Consider the following 6,000-nt stretch of genomic DNA (forward strand, 5'->3'; position numbering starts at 1 on the left):
TTGAAATATTTGTATAAATATTCTAGGTCGAGAGGAAAAAGTTATAAGAAGGAGATAGACTATAGAGATTGTAGAAACTATGTGAGATGAATAGAGATGTGAGAAAGAACAGAAGATACTAAATAAATTATGAGAGCTCATGGTTCAAGGTATGAATATAAGGAATAAGAAAACATGAGATGTTTCAAAAACCCAAATAGTGAAATGATTTTCTCTTATCATGGATATGAACATGGTTGGTTGAACCACGTTAAAACCTCATGTACCGTGTGTGGTTGTTTTATCTTTGTGTTCTCAATCTAACAATATTTGCATGAAAGCTTCTACTTGCACAATAAAGTGTCTTTTGAAGATACAGTTTTCATAATTTTCATATCAATGATATATGTTAAAAAAAAATTGAATTTAAAATAAAGGTGCATTTTCAAAAAATATTTTTCATAATTTTCATATCAATGATACACATTATTAAAAAATTAAATTTAAACCGAGGGTATCTCTTTAAGAGACACCTTTCACAATTCCAAAAAATTGAATTTATAGTAAATGTGTTTTTTCAAAAAACAAATTTATTAGTCAAGCATGTTAAAAAAATTAAATTTAGTGTAAAAATTGAATTTATAGTAAATGTGTCTTTTTAAGAGACATTTAAAAAATATCATTAGTCTAAGCATGTTAAAAGTGTCTCTTGAAGAGATACCTTTTAGAATGACATAAAATTAACGATAATAATTCTAATTAACAAAAATAATGTTTAAACGAATAAAAGTGAATAGTGAAATTTTTGGGATTGAAAATTAAATTACGACGTCGGATTTTTTTGAAGAATTGAATTTTAATGATTGGAATTTTTAAAAGAATTAAATGAATAAATACGGAATAATGATAATGATAACAAGAATAATATCTAAACAGATGAAAGTAAATAGTCGAATATTTGAAATTGAAAAATAAATTAGGAAGTCAAATTTTTGAATAATTGAATTTTAATGATTAGAATTTTTAAAAGAATTAAATGAATAAATACGGAATAATGATAATGATAACAAGAATAATATCTAAACAGATGAAAGTAAATAGTCGAATATTTGAAATTGAAAAATAAATTAGGAAGTCAGATTTTTGAATAATTGAATTTTAATGATTAGAATTTTTAAAAGAATTAAATGAATAAATACAGAATAATGATAATGATAACAAGAATAATATCTAAACGGATGAAAGTAAATAGTCGAATATTTGAAATTGAAAAATAAATTAGGAAATCAGATTTTTGAAGAATTGAATTTTAATTATTAGAATTTTTAAAAGAATTGAATGAATAAATACGAAATAATGATAATGATAACAAGAATAATATCTAAACAAATGAAAGTAAATAGTCGAATATTTGAAATTGAAAAATAAATTAGGAAGTCAAATTTTTGAAGAATTGAATTTGAATGATTTGAATTTTTAAATGAAATAATTAAATAAATATGAAATAATAATATTAATAATAATAAATAACATTTAAACGAATGAAAGTGAATAGTGAAATTTTTGAGACTAAATATTAAATTAGGAAGTCAGATTTTTGAATAACTGAGCTTTAATAATTTGAATTTTTAAAAGAAATATTGGAGTTCGGGAAAATTGAATATCAAGAATTGGAGTTATACGAACTGAATTTAGAATTAAATTTGAGAAGGTTATTTCGGAAATGCTACATAAATATAAATATATTTTTGAGAACAAATGAATAGATCAGTAAATCTAGGACTTTGAAATTTTAAGGGATTTTATAGGGGTCATTTGACAATGTGAAACAAAGGAAAAGAGAATGACTAAAATAAAATAAACAAAGAAAAATAAAACTCTTAGTGCTGGGAGTTAGGAAACGAGGCAATGATGGCCACTACATGCGCCTTAAAGGGTGGTTGGTGCGGACTATAACTCGACGTCGCAACCCTCCACGCGAGAGGATTGTCCTCATAGCTGCTGCCGCCGTTGCCGACGGCAGTGAGGAGACCAACCACGGAGATGATGGAGTCGGCACGCCATGCACGCGGGGAGTCAGGCGTGTCGTCACATACTGTCTTTCCCGGTGAGAATCTGATTCCGATTAGAAATTTGAAAGAAACTGACCATGCACCATACAGTCAAGCAGAGTGCAGGTATATCACTCAAGTCCACACAAACTATGACGATCAAGACGAATAGTGATACAGACATCATGCTCAAAAGACGATCAAGGCAATATACAAGCCAGAGAATCAACACATCAAGTCAAATGAATATACACCAGTGAATCCATGCATGTGAGGTGAACAGAACAATCATGGCAAAATCAGAATGACTATGCTAAGCAAGGCAAGATGATCAATCAATATAATTAGCATGTCAATGTCTCAAACAAATATAGCGATGAAGCACAGAAAAAAAAAATCACGGCATCGGAAGCCCCAATCAAGATAATCAATCTCATAATCAACATGTCGATGTCCCCAGTAAAAACAAACACCCAAGCATGCATCCAATAGTATCGGGAACTCTCAATGTGCAATTAAGAGACAGGTATCCACTGACCGACTCATCAAACGCCATATTTGCTTCATCCTAAGTTCAAGCTTGACCCTCTAAAAGTACATGGGGTTTCCCCAGCGGAGTCGCCATTTTGTGGACCCCGCATTTCGGCTCATGCGTTTCCCACTCGACGGCGAGCTCGATTTTTATTTTTGAAAAATTGATTTTATTTGATTAAGAAAATGACTTGGAGTCGCCACTTATTTTTGTTTTATTTTTAAAAGGGTAAACAAAATAAGAAAGAAAAACCCTAAGTGTGACTCCTTATTTTGGAAAAAGCGGTTTGCGAAAAACCGGATCGGATTCGGGGGTCAGGTTACTTATCGGGAAGGTACGGTACAGACCGTAGCACCCCTTTAAGTCCCTAAAGTCGGGTCTCTACTAATAAAATGAAGCAATCATGGCAATTGATGAGGAAATCAATGAATACTCAAAGTGATCATGCACACGTGAGAATCTAAACATGCATACCGAAAATGACCAGAGCGGATGTGGATGCGTACCTGGGTAGTGATCCATGAAGTGCTATCAAGAAGTGAGGTTAGTGCACAATTAAGAAATAATGTCGAGCATGGATACCAAATGAATATCACTCAAAACAAAAATAACTGAATGAATAGGAAAGACAAAGAATGTACCTGAGTGATGAACCGATTTACTTCAATGAAAACAAATGTTAGCAATTAAACACAGAATAATCGTGTGTGTATCATAGAATAGTGTAAGTCAATCACATATAGCAATCAAATCAATCAATCCTCCAATCGATCATAAAATCACGTATGTGGGGCCCCCACCAAAACCCGATTGATTTTGCATGAATTAATCCCATAAATTCCATTATTCGGAATTACGAAAAAATCGTTCTTGCTTATATAAAATTAAGAAAGATAGAAAATTATTTGAAAACCAGAGTGGAATTAAAATTGTTCGAGAGAAAATTGAATTTTTGAAATTTATTTGAAAATTGGAGTCTCGAAGATTATTTGAAAATTGGAATTTTTGAAATTAAATACAAGAATGAGAATTTTAGAAATTAAATTTGAAAGGAATTGGAATTTCGGAGAACTAAATTTGGGAATCGGGATTTTGAAGAATTATTTAAAGACAAAATTTTAATAAACGAATGAGTGAATAAATAAATGAATGAAATAATAATAATGATGAAATTATAAAGATTAGGTAAATAATTGTGAAAATTGGGAAGTGAACTTGGGGATTGGAAAATTGAAGAATTATTTAGAGATGGAATGTCAAAAAAAATTAAATTTTGAAAAGTGGAAACCCGAAAAATTATTTTAAGGACGAAACGCCGAAAAATTAAATTTCAAAAAGTGGAAACCCGAAAAAATATTTAAAGACGGAATTTTATTTTTATTTCAATAAAAGAAAATTAAATTTGAAAATAATTAAATTTTAGGAAGTCAAAATGTTGAAAACTAAATATACATATATATATTTTTTATTTTATTATTATTTTTTAAAAAAAAAAGAGTTTTTGAAAAATTAAAGTAAAATTGGAGCTTTGAGAAATTAAATTAATATTGGGGCCTTGAAAAAAAAAAATTATCTTGAAATTAAAATTTTAGAAATGAAATCTTTGACATAAGAAATTGGAGAAAACTAAGGAAATAATAACAACAAAAAAAAAATAATAATAAAAAAAAAGGAAATGGCCACCAAACGTGTACAGCAAGTCTATAAGGAATAAACAAATGAAAAGAAAAAAAAAGCAAGCTCATTCTCCAATGCACCTCTCTGCCATACCCACACTAACCATTCGCTTAATTCCCTGAGATACACCATTTCTTTCTTCTGTTTTCTCAAGTAAACCCATAATGCTCACAATCACATTAGAAGCTGCCAATATTGAATCGATTGAATGCTGAGGAATGGCTGTATGACCTTTTCTGTACACTTTAAAGTTCACCATGTCCCCAAACTTCAGGAACTCGGTTTGTGTGTCCTCATAAAACTCCTCATAACAGCGTTCGAAATAATATGCTCAAAAAGTGCAGACCCATAACCCAGTGCTGCTCCAAGAACAGCCTTCAAGGTCGCTTGCTTGACGAGAACCTTCGTGTCACGGACCATGGAGCTGTAGGTTAGAGGTTGTTGAGCCACATTTCTTATTTCTCATGCCTTCTATCCCTTCTATCCCTTTCTTTTTTATTATATCCTCGCTGCCACTACAGAGGCTGGATAGATTCGGGACCTTAGAGGAGGCTAAAAAAAAAAAAAACCTAGGCAGCCATGCATGCATGGATAACGCAGACGTGGGTGTGATGTCAAGAGGATGTGGGCACGGGACTGAGCTTTCTAGCTGAAGGTGGTTCGACTTTTCTCTCCTCTTGCTCCTCTTCTCCTTTTCCTTCTTCTTTAAGGATGTCATGTTCAGATTTCATGCTTCCATGATTTAAGAGAACAAGGACCACACTATCACGGTTTTGATCAGCATCATTGGAAAAAAAATGGTTGAATCCTGATACTGACGCAACTGCAGGTTGCTGCTACCCAGAATGGACAATAAGACAATGTTTCTCGAAAACTCTGATGATGAGCTCTCTCAGGAGTATCCCAACCCAGACAACCATCCCAATCATGGTACCCAACTCCAAAAATACCAGAAACAAAAAGGGAAACGAAGAAGAAAAAGTAAAACAAAGCATGTACAAACGATTGAACTTAGTTTCATTTCGCAAAGATCAATGGGCTGGGTATGGGTGGAAAGAAAAAAAAAAAAAAAAAACTCAAGCGAATCCAAAGCAAAAGTGCGAAAAATAATCCGAAACACCTTGTACTGGATATGATGAAGAGAATCTCACCAGTTTTTCAAAAAAATAAAAAAAATATCAAAGAAACAGAGTAAGAGCCGGCAACATGAATGCATGAATGACGGAAAAATCAACAGAGATACCAAGCAAAATAATATCCAGAAATGAAGAAATACATAACTAGCAGAGAACATACCTGGGGTGTCTCATTGATCCGGATTCACTTGTCTTCCACCCTCCTTCCTTACTCTGTTTTTTTTCTATTTTCTCCGTTTCTGCTCTGTTTTTTCTCCAAGATCCCTTTTGCCCCAAAAGTCCTCCTCCTTCTCCCTCAGATTTTTCTTTTTTCAGCTGCTCTCCCCGGATCCCCCCGTTAGCTTTTCTTTTTCCCTGTTTCTCCCTTCTTTCACAAGCCATCACCAACTCTCCTGTTCACCCATCAGCAGCATGGTGTTTTTCAACCACCAGCATGGCTGCCATCCCCCATTTGTTACCCGTCCAATGCCGCTTTCCCCTAGCAGAAAAAGGGTCCCCTCCCCTTATTTTAAAAACAAATGTAAAGAAGTAAAAAACTCTCTCCCGGGTCCCCCACAAAAGGGGTCTACAATATATCATTGATATGAAAATTATGAAAACTGTATCTTCAAAAGACACTTTATTG

The 6,000-nt window shown here is 32.8% G+C and overlaps 1 long non-coding RNA gene across 1 annotated transcript; it reads right to left on the reverse strand.

Annotated features, from left to right (window-relative positions):
* Positions 1-1,681: 1,681 nt before the first annotated feature.
* On the reverse strand, positions 1,682-5,824 carry LOC117912389. Its single transcript, XR_004651009.1, has 2 exons — positions 5,536-5,824; positions 1,682-2,122 (listed from the first exon to the last, which is right to left on the reverse strand). It is a non-coding gene; the product is annotated as an uncharacterized LOC117912389 (long non-coding RNA).
* Between the last annotated feature and the right edge of the window lie 176 nt (positions 5,825-6,000).

Source organism: Vitis riparia, chromosome 1 (assembly GCF_004353265.1).
Source record: "Vitis riparia cultivar Riparia Gloire de Montpellier isolate 1030 chromosome 1, EGFV_Vit.rip_1.0, whole genome shotgun sequence".
NCBI lineage: Eukaryota > Viridiplantae > Streptophyta > Magnoliopsida > Vitales > Vitaceae > Vitis > Vitis riparia.